The sequence below is a fragment of the Onychostoma macrolepis genome, chromosome 07 (genome assembly GCF_012432095.1).
Source record: "Onychostoma macrolepis isolate SWU-2019 chromosome 07, ASM1243209v1, whole genome shotgun sequence".
Taxonomy (NCBI): Eukaryota; Metazoa; Chordata; class Actinopteri; order Cypriniformes; family Cyprinidae; genus Onychostoma; species Onychostoma macrolepis.
The window spans coordinates 35,748,029-35,766,431 of NC_081161.1; the positions used below are offsets into that span (position 1 = coordinate 35,748,029).

The 18,403-nt window shown below is 37.0% G+C and overlaps 1 protein-coding gene across 6 annotated transcripts in view; it reads left to right on the forward strand.

Annotated features, from left to right (window-relative positions):
- Window positions 1–18,403, forward strand: part of nlgn2a (neuroligin 2a) — a 198,990-nt gene that overhangs the window by 11,662 nt on the left and 168,925 nt on the right. For 3 of the 6 annotated variants that reach the window (XM_058780627.1, XM_058780626.1, XM_058780631.1), the window contains exon 1: window positions 6,671–7,490. The exons of 2 other annotated variants lie outside the window; for them this stretch is intronic. The gene's annotated coding sequence lies outside the window, so the exon portion shown is untranslated. Of the gene's footprint in view, window positions 1–6,670; window positions 7,491–18,403 lie in introns of those variants that run through there. One more of the 6 variants, XM_058780628.1, reaches the window with a different exon arrangement.

Consider the following 18,403-nt stretch of genomic DNA (forward strand, 5'->3'; position numbering starts at 1 on the left):
GCTAAAAAAAATTTTTTTTTTAAATCAGCCAATCAGAATCCAATGCAGTGGTATGCCATAACTGCAGGCATTCTTGAAATAAACAGAACATTAACATGGGTTGGTGTGGATGCTAATATAGTTACCTGAAATAGCTGTGTCCAAGTTCAGGGGCTGCATCCTTAGGACACAGGTTTCTAAGGCCATGTCTTCGAAATCCATGAAGTTCAATCCAAGTATTTTTGATGTTTGAGTCTATTGACAATTGGTCGTCACTTGCCAGTTGTGACAGTGCAGTTGACAAGTGGCAGTAATGCTTGTACTGAACGTTTCTGATAGTGATATTAAGCTGACAAAACAGGGTTCACAATGATTTCCATAGATATTTTGAAGAATGTTGGTAACCAAACAGTTGACGGTAGCCAACTTCCATTGTATGGGAAAAACATAACATAACGTAAATGTTTGGTTACCAACATTCTTCAAAATATGTTCATTTGCATTCAACAGAAGAAAGAAAGTCATACAGGTTTTGAACAGCTTGAGGGTGAGTAAACGATGACATAATTTTCATTTTTGGGTAGACTATTCCAGAATCAGTTATGCAAACGCAACTATGGAAACAATTTTTGCTGTAAAGCAGCTCTGAAAGACAATAGTATCATTATTTATCTCAAGTCAGTTCAGTTTTGGTTCAGTGTAGATCCATAACCATGAAGTATCATATCAATTTGAAATAAGTTTAATTCCGCTATAAGCAGATCTACAAAAGGCAACAATGTTGATATTCAGTCAGTCGATTCAGTTTTCAGTATTACCAGTGTTGATGTTGAAAAATGTGATTCAGTTGTCTTTCTGACAAAGGAAGCACTTTGGTGTCCCTGTAACAACATACCAATAACCACTCAAAATAACCTCAGCATTTATCTGAGCATGGCTTTTTGGTTGCTAAGGTTTAACACTCAAGCATTGCGACAATGAGATTTTCACAGGCAAGCACTGTTTAAAATCTAGCTCTGATAATACAAACATACATGTAATGTAATTAGTACACCCACAATTAAATCATAAGAACATCACAGTTACAAACACAATTAAACATTGACAAAGGCACTACATTCGTTAGCATTTCATCACACATGGTCTTACTCTCAGTATGAATCCAGTCTTCATTAACGTGTGTCTCAAATGCTCTGACATACACTACCGAATTTATGTCATATTAACGCCATGCCATCTTCCTAATTTTATCAGTCGCCGGACAATTTACATTCATTAAGCACGCAATTACATTGAATACGTCACACGCGGTTCCGAATGCTTCTTGACAGATGCTGCTATACTCATCAGATGCTCAGAGTTTTGACAGGCGTCACCCCACCGTTCAAATAGTGTGTGAGAAGAGACCTGTCAGATTGTCTGTCTAAAACAAATTTGCCATCAGCAAGGTAATGAAAGCCTCATGAAGTTAATGTTTAAAGATAGATTACATTTTCCACCGCCGCCGTTCTGTGATGCGTCACCACCAACAGGGTGTAAAGAGGAATTTAGTCCCACGTGTTGATGGGAAAGTGTGATGCTCACACATTCGAACACATGCAGGTCTGAGTGTGTGATCTTTATATGCCTGTTCATGTTCTTTTGCCAGTGTATGTGTGTGTACGTGTGATACAGCGGCACCTCCTTGCATACGCTTTGACTCAATCGCATTTGTGAGGCATTTGAAGCGTGACTGGTGAACATAGACACGGGGGTGAGAGTGTTGTTCCAGGGAGCCATTGCTTGTTGAAACTGAAAGAAAGAAAAACAATTCCCCCATGTGTAGGAGAACCGACTGCTTTCACAGGATCTCACCGCTTCAACAGTACGTGTTTTGTTTTTGGTGAACATGTCGGATGGCAGATAATGTGGAAGGCGGTGACTAAGTGGTTTGAAAACTGGTCCCAGACACTCAAATGGGTCTAGCATTTAATCTGTCTTAAACCCTAAACTCATTCGGCAATTGATGCTTTTTGACCTCATCTCCAGGGGTCACTGAACTGTAGCTGACCCTGTACTCTGTCCCCCAGCAGCTTGATAATTACATCAGTTATTTCATTGCCAGTAGACTATTGAGAATGTCATCCGATCTGAATGTAAATGCTATTATTGTAAAGTGTAAAAATAAATCTGTATGGGTGAATTTCATAAATAAATAAATAAATTCATATTTCACCTTGAAGTTAACATGTAAAAAATTTTGATAAAGAAAATTATTTTACATTATTTTCATTATTTTACATTTAAGTGCATTTATCTGTACTTAAGTTTATATTTACCAGAATTATATTTTTATTATTTTATTATTATTCTATAAAATTTCAATTTCATAATTAAACTGTTATACCTTAATACTGCTAATAATAATAATGCTTTACATTATTTTCATTTTAATTAAGTGCATTTCTCTGTACTTTAATGCATACAGATGCATTTATATTTACCATAATCTTTTCCACAGTTATATTAATATTTTTCCACAATTATATATATATTTATTTCCATTTCATAATTAAATTAATATACCTTACTACTACTACCACTACTACTAATAATAGTTAGCATTATTGTTGTTGTAGTTATATTATTTTTGATTGTTTTTGCATTACATTTTATTTGCATTACAGAGAATTATTTGTATCGCAGGGAGATAATGCCAAAAAAGCAACAACAGCATAAGAATATTAATGGCACAAATTCTTTTGGTTTTGGGTAAAATTGTTCTTGACAGATCCACACATACAGGCAATATTTTGTATTGTGAAGATTTCCTGTATATGGTAAGCATTGTATATACATTTAGTGTTTTGGCAATCAGAAAGTTGCAATGTTGCAAATGATATTTGTCAAAACACAGATGGAACATCATGATGACTTAAAGCATCCCAAAGACCCTGCCCACTGAGTCTATAGATTCAATTTAGCTTATTGCTTTACCATTGTATAAGAGCAATGATGATTGTATACAAAATGCTATTAGATTACAATGTGAGCATGAGGGTGGATGAATTGTTGAGAGTGTGCAATCTGTACGAATGTGTGCATGCGTGTTTGAAGCATCTTTGTGAAACAAAGCTCCCTCAGCCTCTGGGGGGTTGACAGCAGGAGATGATCTTATAAGACACTTCACTGGTCACTTACTGAGAATGAGACAGATCAAACGTCCCTCAGTAGAAATGAGAGAGAGAGAGCATGGCAGAATATTTCTTTATAGTATGTGCAAATCCTCAGGGGTTTCCTCTCTTGTTGCAGATGACCCCCAACGGGCAAACACTGTGTATGTGTGTGTGATATTTGTGTGTTGCGAATATCAAAGAGGTCATGTGGCTACATCAGCTCTTGCTCTGCACATATGTTAGTCTTTCTGGTGTGGACCATTACCTTTGATGGCTGATTCTTATCCACTGAGAATTGCTATGCGTCCTCTGCTCTGAACTCTCAGTCTTTGGTTCAGTGCAGTGGACATGTGAAATAAAGGTAATATGTCTCATGGACATCAGGCAGTTTTGTTTCTGTCTCGGACAGTATCTTGCATGTCACCATCTTGAGTAGTGTCGTCAATCATAGTCCACCTCCCCCTCCCCAACCTAATTGCTCCTTTCTGTTCACCCCCTTACATCCATCTAACACCATCCTCCCTTTTTCTCATCCCTTGTCTTCCATGTTTTTCTTTGTCTTCATCACTGATAATCTGCCAGCATGACTGTTAAAAGATACTTTGGCAAAACGCCATATCAGTCATTATAGAAATATGACTTAAAAAAGGGAACGCAAGAGACGGATGTTTTTCTAGCTCTGTTAAAATGTTATTCTGGAACAAATCAAGCTTCTGAAAAAAATTATTTCTCCAAATATAATCATTTTTGGATGAAAGAGCGTTGGAAGTTAATGTTCAGGTTTTGTTTTTTGCACATTCTTTGTTTCCTTTAAAAAAATAAATTTACGGTGAAGGTAAATGGGGATGATTTTTTGAGGATTTAAAAGCAGAAATGTAGAGCTCATAATTTTCTCAGAAGACAGTCATTTCTTTATTAAAATGTGTATTGTTCAAGCTGTAAAGCATTTTTACGGTTGTTTTAGGGTAAACACAGTTGTACGCAGAATATAACTTTACACTGTTTAAATGTTGTTGTTTTTTTAAAGCCTAAAAAATATATGTGCCTGGTCTGCGCATGCGAATCAATCATAGATGATGAAATCTAGATATAGATACAGATATAGATGCTGCACACTACTCATGTTTGCATCATAACAGAAATTTTAATGAGCAATGTTTCAGTCAATTGGCCTTCCTCAGGCAAACTTGAGTAGTGTGTGATCATTATTATGTTTTTTTTTTCTTTTAAAGAAAAGAAGGAACAAATGAAAATTATTTTTGTTCTAATCAACTTTATTTATAAGCCACACTGTAAAAATGAATGTAATTTTAATTATGAAAGACTCTTAAATACTATGGTAAAAAACTGTTAAATGGTTAATAGTAAGTTTACTTAATATATATGATGTATAAAAGTATTGACATTCCCAGAATTACCTCATTACATTTGATCGTTTTTAGGTTTTAATGTTAAATCTTTATATGCTTACTGCATTCTGTTAGTGTCATTTTAGTTTGTGGCTTGTGAGGAATTTTGATCCATTATGTGCCTTTCTTTTTACCACCTGTGTTATTATGTTGGATATCATGCATATGTTAAAGGTACAAAGCAGCAGAAATGGTTATGCAAATTCAGAAGAGTTTTTTTTACAGTTTTATACTGTAGAATTTACAGGTTGCTCTGTAAAGTTGTTAACATTTGTACTGTATTTTTACACAATTATTCTTTGAACCACAGCTGCCAGTTTTGTTTTTTAAAAACAACAGAATTTTTCTTGCAGTGCATGCTGACTCTGGCTCCCACACTGTAGATAAATAATTGTCTGTGGAACATTTGGGCAAGTGCCTCTGTTGTTTTCTAGTGTGTATGGTCTTGTAAGGTGGGATACTGTGGCAAGGCAGGCCAGTAAGTGTCTCCCTCCCGCTGTGAGAGGCAGGAGGAATGAATCCCTCTTCTGCCCAGAGCAGATGTTTCCGGTGCTTTAACAGATTTAGACACACCTGCTGCCTTCAGCTTCAGTTCAAATTAAGGTGAGACCGGTCTGCATGAGTTTAAGATCTCCTGAAGTTCCTCCATGTTGTCTGGAGACTAGTTAGAATGTGATCTATTTCTGTGTATCTAACTGGATGTGTTTCAGCTGGGTCTCACTGACGCCCATGGTGACGCTCATCACATCATTCTGTAGAGCAGAATTAGAAAATAGATATTCCCACAAGAGTGCTGAGATTTTACTTATTGCTGCCTCTAAATTTCCTTGTTTCATGAGTGTACTGCAGTTTGTGCAACTGGAGCAGAATAATAAAAAAAAAGATATAATTATTAGATCATTATTTATCAAACTGCTTCTTTCTCATTATAATAGACTGATGTTAAGTGACGGAGGATTGTGAAATAATTGCATGTCATGTAGTTTACAATTAGAGTCTACTGAGTTAATTTTAGCTCTTCATAAATTTAATGATTAAGTAATAATAGATTGTGTTTCCTTTCTGTTTTGTAAATGTAACCAAACATCTGACAGTCTTGTAGGCAGGTCGTTGTCAGGTGCCATTTGTGTCCCCATGAGCCATGATACATGATATAATTATCTCTGAATTTAATGACATTATTTGACTGATGTGAATATTTTTTTTTTTTTTTTTTTTATAAAATATACATTGTTTCAATGGTTTATTCTTAATCATAATATCAACCAGTTTGCAAGTCCTCATTCATCACTATTACATTTTAATGGATTATAGAATTAGTATTAGTAGCCTATTGTACCCACGGTTTGCTTTTAAATAAATTTCACTTTATATGGACACTGTAAAAAATTACTATTCAAGTTGTAAATAAAACAGATTATTAGAGTACTTTTTACAAGAACATACTTTTTTAGTCTTTCAACTTCAATTTTTTTCACCTTTAATTCAATATTACTTGCCGTTTCTTTGTAATTGTGAAATTTAATGTCTAAGTGAAAATTGTTTCTAAGTCAATCTTTTTTTCAGTGTGTTATCTGAGAAAATATATGGTTTTTAAAAAATGATAAAATATTACATCACTGAAAACATTGACAATATATATTTGCAGTCATATATTACCATTATACAACAACGACAACAACAACAAAAAGGTCTAGAAACAGTGTAACACATTGCATTTTTTAAATAAAACGTATAGTCTAATCTTTGTTTATTTACTAATATATATGCTATTATAGGCCCTAATACAATACTTTATGGTTACATATGGTTATTTTTAATTCCTGACTTTAGGGACCGTTTTCCTGATAATGACAAGTGCAATCTTTTGGGTACCAAAGATGCGCGTCTCCATCAAACCAATAATAAGCCTTTGCACAACATGGATATAAAAGAAGATCCCCCATCATCCAGCGCGGTTGAGATCGTGTGATGGTGAGCAAGAGGGGCTTCTGCCACTTTAATATGCCCTGACGTCATTCTGATGCAGAACTGAGGATGACCTCGTGCGCGAGGCAGGGGAGAGAAATCAAACGTATCATATCGTATAAAATTCAGCCTTGGTTTTCTGGCAGCGCTACGGCCGTCAGCACGCCGTTATACGCCGGGGTCTGTTAGTGCCGTGTCCAGCAGAGCTGTATCACACAGGAATGCAGGGATGCTGAGAGGCCGGCGCGTGGAATGCGCGCGTTGTCACAGCGACAGAGCAGCTTGGATACAGAGCGTCACAGAGCGCGTGAACGCGCAAAAGAGAGAGAGTGAGAGATGGGCAATCAAAAACCTCACAGCATCTCTCCCATCGCAAATGCTCCCCGAATCACGGGGAAACGACAGCGGAGCCGGTGAGCACCACGACCGCCTTCAGTAGCTGGAGTCAGACGCTCGAGATGCCGATAGATTAAACACGAGACTTCGCTGCTAAAGTCAGCGCATTACGTCGGCGTTTGTTCCCGGAAAACCGAAATAAATCACCTCAAATACGTTTAAACGGAAAGAGAGTGTTGGTTAGACTCATAGAGGGGAAAAACGGGTCATAGAAGTGAATTCGTGTTTGTTGTTTCGTTTTTCCCCCATATGGGCTATAATGGGAGAAGCCGGCGGTCGTTTCCAAACAAGCTTTTCTACAGACAAATCCAACTAGACTTCATTTAGACGTTGTGTCGATCGAGCTGCGCGCGTGAACAATTTTTCACTTTTGAAATCGTTTCCTCTGAATCTGTCCTATGTCTGGGTGTTGTCGGGAGAAACCGTGAAACATTTCCTGCTGTTCTCGGACAACGGAGAATCTTTTGGTTTATTCCGAGCTCAAGCTGATGGAATTGCGCTGAGCAACGCTTGAGAAAACGAGGAAATACCCACAGAGCTCCAATATACAGACCTCTGATTTCTGCCTGCGGCTCAATCCCAGGTAAACGCACTTCTATGGAAAATATATTATAGATTCAACTCTTTCTGCTTTTACTGTTTATTAGGCTGTTGTATAGTAAGCAAGGTTTCCATTTGGAAAGTACATAAAATGTTGTTGGGATAAGGGGAAATAATAGGAGCGCTTTTTGCCGTTTAAACTGTGTGGTGCTGCAACCTGTTCAGGAGCCTTTTCCGAAATGCAGAGAGACAGGCGCTTCATCCGCGCGCGTTTCAATTGGGGCATAACGGGCACGCGCGGATGGTGCTGTAGCGTGCATGATTGTGTGTGTCGGGATATTAAACGAGCATATTGACCCATTTCAACACTAAGCATAAAAATGCTTTAAATTGGTCTTTCTTTTTTTGGCCAGGGCAGATTCATACCTATGTCTATACAAATTTCCTCCAATTCCAAAGCACTGTTTTCACACATTTTTTTTAACTGTTTTTTTTTTTTTTTAATTATACCTCAAACATTGATGTAATATACCCACATTTATTCGACAAAGTAAACTGTGTAAATTAATGTCACGTGCAAAGAGTACCAGCCTCACTGAGTTGTAACACCAGTTGGAAACATGGACTTTTAAATTCTTTCCAGGAATTTATTGTGGTTAAATATACTCTTTCTGGTTCATTTACTGTACATGCCATCCCATCACCCACCCCAACATTTTAATTCAAATTCAAAACAGTAAATAGAATTGGAATCAAATATAGAAATGCATAAGCTGATCAATCTAAAATTAGCTTTCCATAGTTTTTTTTTTTTTGTATTGTAGGCTAGATATGGATACTATATATACCCTATATATACTGTATATCATATCACATATATCATCTAGTATTCATTAGAATGATCTAAAATCCAATTCAGAATCCGTATGTGAAATTTGTATTTTTCATTTAACTGTTTTTTTTTTCTTATAAATCCTTTATATTTGCACAAAGAAGCATAGGCCTACATGTTTTCTGTTACATATTTGTTCATGTATGGTAGTGATTTCACCCCATGTAGACAATGTAGAATTTGTTAAATTGGTGTTACAACACTGCTCGGTGTTCCCTCATTTTTTTTCTTAGTATATTTGAAAATGCTTTGACGTCATTAAGCATGAAAATTAGATTATCAAAGAATCACTCTTGCCCCCAGCATCCTTCTCTGTCCTCCTGCAACACACACTTACACACAGTGGAACATAAACCTATCACCGTATATCAAAGACAAGTAATCGCTGGTTCACTGATGTGCCGAACATCTGATGGGAGGAGAGGTCGAAGCAAGAGCAGCAGTTACCCCACACACACACACACAGACAGTCTGAAAGAATGGGCCACATTTATATGCTATCCTAGTATATGGCCATTCCAAACCTAGTGGATAGCAGAATTGAGAAGACACAGAAGCGCTCTGTTCTGTGAGCAGGGAATGCTCTGAGCTCTCTCTCTCTCTGGCCCAAATAGCAGATATGGAGCTCACTGTGTCATTTGGGAGCAGGGTAATGGATGGAAGCAACTGTGTGACTGTCCTTGTGTTGGACTGATTTGTTACTGTAGATGTTCATTTTTCCACTCGCTGCAAAACTGTAGATTTTAAATTGTGTGTGTGTGTGTGTGTGTTTTAGACTGTAGCTTATAGACTGTACCCAGACACCACCCGTATTTGTTTGCTGAAAATTTCATTGCAATCCATTTACGTTGCTGCTATAACATGTTCCACTCTTTTTGGAAGACTTTCTGCTAGATGTTGGAACAGGGCTATGGGGATTTGCTCCCATTTAGGTGTGATAGCCTCAGTGAGGTGCTGATGTTGAGCAGGAGATCCAGTTCATCCCAAAGGTCTTCAGTAGGAGTTCAGGTTTGGTCATTGTGAAGGCCACCAATGTTTATTTATTTATTTTACACTTTTTGAATATTTTTATTTTTGTCTTATGAAGAAAACATTTACTTTAAGTATAATAGTGTCATGGTGTATTCTTTAATTTTAATCAAGTATATTTTTTACTGACTAAAAAGATATTTTAGTCAACAAAAGTAACATTTTAGCTTAACAGAGAGTGCAAAATATAAATAAATAAATAACCAAATATTGTTCATATCTAGAGGGTTTTCTTTTTTCTTGTCATACTTTTGTCAGCTGTGTGTTTTAATTGTCATGCACATTCTTGCCTTCATTAATGTTGACAATAGAATCAATTATTTATAATAGTTTAAACAAGTATTAACATTTAACAGCAGTAATTGAAAACTTGTTTTTAGAGTGTTTTTATAGAAAAAGCGAATTCACAATGTGACACATTCTGACTTATCTGTATAAGTTAAAGTGTGTTTGTTCTTTTGTGTCATTTTGTGGAGATACAAGTTCTAATATTACCTTATCATACATAGTTTTAAAGAGTTTTTAAAAAATTTTAACTTCTTCATTGTCATGAATGTCAACTATCAATTTCATCATTGATTTTGTTGATTATCAACACAACAGGCCAGTCAAGTTCTTTCATGCCAGACTCAGTGAAGCAGTTCTTTATGAGCTTCATTGTCAAGCTGGAACATAAAAGTTCTTGGAAAGCACTGTATTCCGTAAGAATAGGTTTCTTCTTCACTATAGTGTAACTATAGTTTCAACAGGCAGTTTCAACATACTTTTGGCCATCTTCAAGAGCATATTTGTGTACAGTAGTGCAATATGTGGACGTGTCATTTCAGCTTTTTGCTGTGTGTGTGCGCGTGTTAGCAGCAGAACCAGACAGCATGTCTTGTTTATTCATGCAGAAGCATCGGATCAATGAGCTCTAATTGATTTCAATGAACTGATTAAAGACAGGGAAGCAGGAGGCCACATCGTTAGAGGATATATGAGCATGTGTGCATGTGTTTTATGTGTCTGATGCCTTGCTGGAGTATAGACTCTGTGATCTCACAAGATGGAGAGCCCAAACATATGGGTGTAGATGCACACAGAAGTGTATGTGTGTGTGTGCTGGTCTCGTACCCCGTAACAGATGGGCTGAACTGAGCCAGATAGGGAGTTGGACACCAGGCTCTTGAATCTCCATGTGTTCATCTGATAGTTACTGATTTCTCTGTAGTCTAATACTAGGACTGCATACGCCATATTTACCTCTCGTTCCTTCACTTTGCCTGGAATCTGTTCATTCAGAACAGCTCATCGGATTCGTTTATGCTCGGATGGGGCTGTGAGATATGTGTGTGTGTGTGTGTGTGTGTGTGTGGTATTGTCATGGATGAATTAAGCCAGGGGATAAAAGGTGGAGCTGTCAAAAGGTCAGATTTGATGGTTTCTCCTGGTTTATGTCATTTCTATCTGCTTTTGTTGTATGTGTGGGGGCTTTCGTCTACAGACCCTATCCAGGTGTTTAGTGGTCTTGGATCAGAGCCTGTGTGATGTTCAGATGTAAGGGATAGATTGAGGGGGAAGGTGAACAAGATAAAAGCAGGATTCTCTCACAAACGTACACACACACACACACACATCCTGGATTCTCTCTGGTCATGCATCCCAGAGCTTTAAGTCAATGCTGGCCATCATGTCACCACTCGGCAGCCATTTTAATGAGATCTGTGTCCTCACTAGGGTGTGATGGTCCTCCTGTCTCCTCTGGTTTGTGTTTCCCTCCCTCCCCCTTTGATTTTTCTATTCTTTTTGTTCACAGCACCTCACTTATCTCTTTTTCATAGGCTCTCGTTTTAAGGTTAGAGGAAGGTCAAATGCTCAAAAGAATCACATTCACACACACGGCTACCATGGTGTGTTGAGTATACTCGCACATTGGTGTTATAAAACAGACCAGTGAAGAGGGCCAAGCGGATTAAAGACATGAATGAAACCATTGGACACGCACATAGACTTACACACACTCGCATTCACATCCCTCAGTGTGTGAGGCACCTGTTGGGTTGTAAGACTTAAAGGTGATGTGTGAAGTGTAGCAGCTCTGTAGAAATTCAATGTTCCTAAACAGAATTCTGTTATATGTATTCCATATATATACGCCACAAAGTTTTGGGTTGGTAAGATTTTTTATGTTTTTGAAAGAAGTCTCTTACGCTCACCAAGGCCACATTTGTTTGATAAAAGTAAAAACAGTAATATTGTGACATATTATTACAATTTAAAATAACTGTTTTCTATTTTAATATATCTTAAAATGTAATTTATTCCTGTGATGGCAAAGCTGAATTTTGTGCAGCCGTTACTCCAGTTTTCAGTGTCACATGATCCTTCAGAATACATTCTAAAATGCTGATTATGAAACTCAAGAAAAGTCTAATTTTTCACTAAAAATTGATATGACCAAAATCTTATATCACGATAAGGTATGAGTAATTTTATTTCACAGTAACGATATGTACACTGTAAAACCTGATAAGTTAAGAATACTCAAAACATTTGTGTACACAAACTCAATTTCTAAGTTTGTAGAGCTTTAATTTTTTTATGACAAGTGGGCGGGGCTAAGAGCAATGGGTGCCAAGCCTCGTTTCCATGATCCCACCCCACTCATCACAATGATAATTATATACAACTTGCTTCCATAAACAACACATTCATTCAGATCTTTATAGTTAAGTGCTGATTAGCAACAGCACACTGGAACATGCTAATGTAGTTATCTAAAAGACTCACAACACTTGCATGTAAAAAGTCAAACAACATGCAGTATATGTAGTCTTTAACTTTTGCTGTCCATCCTCAACCTAACCACAGGCTCTACTCTTCACCACAACGGTAACACTACAAAACCAACATAACAGAAACCTATGTAAATCCTAGCATAACACAACATTTAAGTACTAATTTATGTCTCTCTATGTTAATCTTGTGCAAAAACTCACAAAATAACACCTTAATTCCTGCATTTATTTTCCTTGTTGTCTGATGCAAAGCATGCTGGGAACTAGAAAATGCAATCATTTTAAGTTCACCTCACTACAACAACATTTTGAGTTTACAGAACTTACTTCAATTAAGTCCAATGAACTTTCATTATTATTTGAGTGAAATTAACTAATTTCATTCAATTCATTTCATTGTTCGGTTTTACAGTGTATCATTATATAGTTAGTTTTACTTTAAATAAGGTGTTTATGCACACTTAAAACCTTTAAATAAGGAAGCACACTTTAAATAAGTTTTTTTTTATATACCATATTTAATTTTTTTATTTTTTATACCAAATTTTATATCCCTTAATTCTTGTCACCAGTGTCAATTTCACAAAAAAAACTAATACATAATAAAATATAACAATTAAATATATATTTCTCCTTATTAAAGTTACAAAAATGATTTAGTCAAGAGCAGTGAGAGATTTTTCTCTTCTGTTGTTTGATTAACATGAATGTCAGACAGCAGGAATATTAGGCTGTCACTTTAAGAGCTGCCCGGATCCAGTGTACTGTTACACATGTGTTTTCTTTCTCAGCTGTTTGCTTTCACTTAAGACCTAAATTACCGTGTTTATGAGGATACTTGCAAAGACGGGCATTTTGACACATGCTGGTGTGTATATTTAACCGTTCAAGGCCTATAAAGTGGCAAAAATAACCCGCGCTCTATAAGCACCATCTTCACATGCATACGTCTCTCAGACAGTGTGCACATATAGCGAAATGAGTTCTTTCACTGCTGATTGTTTCAATGGCTTAAAATCACTTGTTTTTAAACCGCTATGATTAAAAACACACACAAATGTCAAGTTTCCGTGACACATGAGTGTGTAACCTTGATGGAGACAATAGTCCAAAATCTCTATCAGTTGACAAATTTCTACCTGTTAATCTTGTCTACCGGTATATTGCCCACCCCTAACATATATACATAATGGGTTTCCCAGACAGTTCTACCGCCCACATCGTCTCCCAGGAAATTGCTTACTTTTAGCTGTCTCTGCATTGGGATAGAAATATCTTAACATCAAAAAAATACACACTTCACTTTTAATTCAAAGTTTATTATGGCAGATTTGTCAGCTCCCAGAGTGTGTTTGACGGGACGAATAAACCCACAATACAAGCAGCCGGAGCATCTCGCGGGTTTCCAGGGCATGACGCTGTGAAATTCATTCAGTGTTAATAAGAGCCATCTAAAAATATAAACACTCAGGTGGGGATGGTGTTAGGTGACTTTTTTCTTGTTTGTGTTTAGAAATCTGTTTAAAATGCAGTGTTTAATTCATCATCTGCTGTTCGTTCATTCTGTCTATCTATCAAATGGAAATTGTTGCAGATTGAACACACAGGTGTCGCTGAAGCATCAATCGAGTCATGTCTTGATCGCATCGATCCGCATTGATATTCAGTTTAGTCACCACCACACATCACGTGACCAGTGCAGCAAGGTCACTGCTCTTCTATGGCCTGATTTCCTCTTCCTGCTGTTGAGGGGATTTGAGTAAATCCGCATTGCACGATGACGCTCAGCTAGATTAGTATATTTATTATGTAAGACACGCGCATACACACACAGACACTTGCACTTATATCTGTAATCATATTCCGTCAAATTTCGGGGATATAAATAGAAGCATTAGTTGCCAGTCTGTCCTCGAATGGGATTCAAGCAATGCATTCAGCATCAGAGCAGTGGGTTGAAATGCACTGAGTGGGCTATTACACCATTTCCTTCCTGTTCTGTGTACAAATGCACGCACATACTAACACACACAGAATGGGACTATAAAGCCAAATGGCTTCTCTTATGCAAGTGGGCTCTGGCTACTCTTGGTAGCGCTGTGAATTCTGGGAAACAGATATAGTTTGAATATTGCTGTTAATCTAGTCTGATGGACACAATAAGATCAGGATCTAGCCATTTAATTGGTACAACAACCACTTTTCTTGATATTTCTCTTTCTTTGCTTCTCTGTCCGATCAGGGTGTTTGTTTAGCATGTGTGTGTATTTTGACTGTCTGCTGTGGATGCCTGGGTCTGTCTGTGCCCTTGTCTGAATGTTAATGTATAATAGGCGTTAGACAGCACACAGTAAGTGCCACCATCATAACGGCCAGCGATATGACAACCGACCGTCACAGGCAGGTTGCCGGGGACAATAACGAAGCACTGAACATTCTCTCTGTATTTTCTATTGCCTATTTCCACAGCTTTTTCTCTCTCTTCCTAAAGTCAACATGAAATGACATTAGAATTAGATGCAGTCAAGGACCTGGTTGGACTGTGAAAACAATCTCGAGGGCAGGGATCGAAAAAAAAGGTTATATTAAACAAAAAGCAAAGTCATTTCAAATTTCACAATTAAAACTACATTTTTCATAATATTTTTCTTGATATATCCCAGTTATTTTTTTCCACTCTATTGCACCAATACCTCAGGTTCTGATAGTAATATTTTAATTTGTTTCTGTGATTTATATGGTCTCATTCTCAAAAGTGGTCAACCGATCTTGACTGATATTTGGCACTTTTTAAATTATCGGCTTCAGCCAATAATACTGCTTGGACGATGTGTTAGAAGCTGGTCTTTTATTTTGACAGTGCTAAAAATGCCAGCACCTGAGTGCATGGAGCTCCTGTCTAATAAAGTTCTGTCCCAACAAGATTTTAAATTCCTAATAAACATTTAATTTAATTATGAGAAGTTAGCATGAGTTAGCAATCGGATATTGTGTTTAATAAATAAATAAATAAATACAAAAGGAGTGCCTGGTTACTGTTGGTTACAGTGTTTACTTCTATTTTATGAAAATGTTTTAACAATTTCTCTATTTGTGAAAAAATATAAAATAGGTTTACAGAACAAAAATTTGCCAACTAAATAAATCTTTTACTTTTTTCTATTTAATGTTTATTTTTTTAATCAGTTCAAATTATTGTTTCATTTCTCCATTTTCAATGTATTTATTTCTAATTTAGTAAATATCATATAATATATATATATATATATATGTTCATTTACTGTATATGTACTCAATACTTGGTAGGGGCTCCTTTTGCTTTAATTACTGCCTCAATTCGGCGTGGCATGGAGGTGATCAGTTTGTGGCACTGCTGAGGTGGTATGGAAGCCCAGGTTTCTTTGACAGTGGCCTTCAGCTCATCTGCATTTTTTGGTCTCTTGTTTCTCATTTTCCTCTTGACAATACCCCATAGATTCTCTGTGGGGTTCAGGTCTGGTGAGTTTTCTGGCCAGTCAAGCACACCAACACCATGGTCATTTAACCAACTTTTGGTGCTTTTGGCAGTGTGGGCAGGTGCCAAATCCTGCTGGAAAATGAAATCAGCATCTTTAAAAAGCTGGTCAGCAGAAGGAAGCATGAAGTGCTCCAAAATTTCTTGGTAAACGGGTGCAGTGACTTTGGTTTTCAAAAAACACAATGGACCAACACCAGCAGATGACATTGCACCTCAAATCATCACAGACTGTGGAAACTTAACACTGGACTTCAAGCAACTTGGGCTATGAGCTTCTCCACCCTTCCACCAGACTCTAGGACCTTGGTTTCCAAATGAAATACAAAACTTGCTCTCATCTGAAAAGAGGACTTTGGACCACTGGGCAACAGTCCAGTTCTTCTTCTCCTTAGCCCAGGTAAGACGCCTCTGACATTGTCTGTGGTTCAGGAGTGGCTTAACAAGAGGAATACGACAACTGTAGCCAAATTCCTTGACACGTCTGTGTGACCCCAGCCTCAGTCCATTCCTTGTGAAGTTCACCCAAATTCTTGAATCGATTTTGCTTGACAATCCTCATAAGGCTGTGATTCTCTCGGTTGGTTGTGCATCTTTTTCGTCCACACTTTTTCCTTCCACTCAACTTTCTGTTAACATGCTTGGATACAGCACTCTGTGAATAGCCAGCTTCTTTGGCAATGAATGTTTGTGGCTTACCCTCCTTGTGAAGGGTGTCAACGATTGTATTCTGGACAACTGTCAGATCAGCAGTCTTCCCCATGATTGTGTAGCCTAGTGAACCAAACTGAGAGACCATTTTGAAGACTCAGGAAACCTTTGCAGGTGTTTTGAGTTGATTATCTGATTGGCATGTCACCATATTCTAATTTGTTGAGATAGTGAATTGGTGGGTTTTTGTTAAATGTGAGCCAAAATCATCACAATTAAAAGAACCAAAGACTTAAACTACTTCAGTCTGTGTGCATTGAATTTATTTAATACACGAGTTTCACAATTTGAGTTGAATTACTGAAATAAACTTTTCCACAACATTCTAATTTATTGAGATGCACCTGTGTGTGTGTGTGTATATGTATGTATGTATGTATGTATGTATGTATGTATGTATGTATGTATGTGTATATATATATATATATATATATATATATATATCGGCTCTAAAAAATATCGCCATTAGCATTAGCCATCAAAATAATTAATATCGGTTAACCACAAATTTTCATACTTAGAATAGAATATACTTTCTCAGACTCCGCTTCTTTCTTTTAGCTTCACTCGCTCTTTTTACCCCCTCTCTTCCTCTGTGTCTAGAGGCATTTCCACGCTGAAGACATGACTGTGTGTATCTGGCTGGCTGGTTATGTAGGTTAAGGAGGGCGACAGAGGCATTGAGGACTGAGCGCTGCAGTGCTGCACTTTGGGAGGATGATGTGATGGCTAGAGCCTCTCTCTCTTATTCTTTGTCTCTCCCTCTGTCTCTCTCTTTCTTTTTTCTTCCTTAGAGCCCTGCTGGTCCAAATACTCCTCTGCAGTGCAAGGTTGGCCACTTGACCTGTGTCAATATTAGAGCATAGCAGCTGGTCCTAGATCAGTGCAGCAGGTGTATTGGTTGAACCTGAAGTGAAAGAAGAGAGGATGGAGAATGGAGCAGCTAATCAAGGATCTGCACTCACTCCCTGATGCACTATGTACTCTTTCTGAAAGTACGCTTTTAACCCCCCATTTCTCTCTCTCTCTCTCTCTCTCTCTCTGTCTGTGTTGCTCTAGTGCTCTGTTTCAGACTCTAGTACAGTATGTAGCTATTCTTTACAGATGAAAGGCTTGTCATAAGTTTTCTCAAGAACATAGTCTGTCATATTTCACCCTAACTTCAAAAGAGAAAATAAAAATACATTTTGCATAATGTAAAGTTTTTTTTTTTTGTGCCATTTTAAGAATTTTTGCAATTGCAAAAACAGTGTTTCAAATGTTAACTTTTTAAGGTGGTGCAGTACAGTAATAAATACACAAAGCATTTAAAAATTATGATTTGGCAAAACAAGGATTTCATTGCTTAAATAACTGAATACTGTGAATCATTTGTAACTTTAAAAAAATATAAATATTCATTATATATAATATAAAATAATGTAAAATATTATAAAATAATATTAATACACAATAAAAACATAAAAAAATGATACAATAATAAAAAAATAAAAAAATCCAATAACAATATATTTTAAAAATAAATAAAATGTTCTTTTTTCTATTGGTTTGAGGTTGATGTATTACCTGGACATAGGAATGAGAGCTAAGAATGGTGAAGTATTGCCAGTTTATTTTGTCTTTTTGTTCATCCTTGTTACTGTCACAATCAACAGTGGAAAAAAATCCACACTGAGCCAAGACTGAGCAAAAGAGACTGAGGGAAGGATTCAGAGAGAAAATAGGAGGGAGGGAATTAAGTGAGCTCAAGTCTCCAATAAAAAAAGCATGACACGGTTTTCTTGGCCAATTCAGCTTGTTGAGTTGTTCGTCTCTTCCTTCTCTTTAAGCGCTGGGCATTGTGTTTGGTGCTCTGCCATTTTTCACGTGAAACAGTGGCTTTTTCAAGATTCATTAATCAGAAGGCTCTTTCTTTCCCTCAAGGCCAAATCAATTCAGTAAAAGAACAGAAAGTGGAAAAAGATGGGCGGATACGGTGAGTGCTTGTATAGATGAGTTGGCATCATGTTAAAAGGTCCAAAGTCACTTCACTC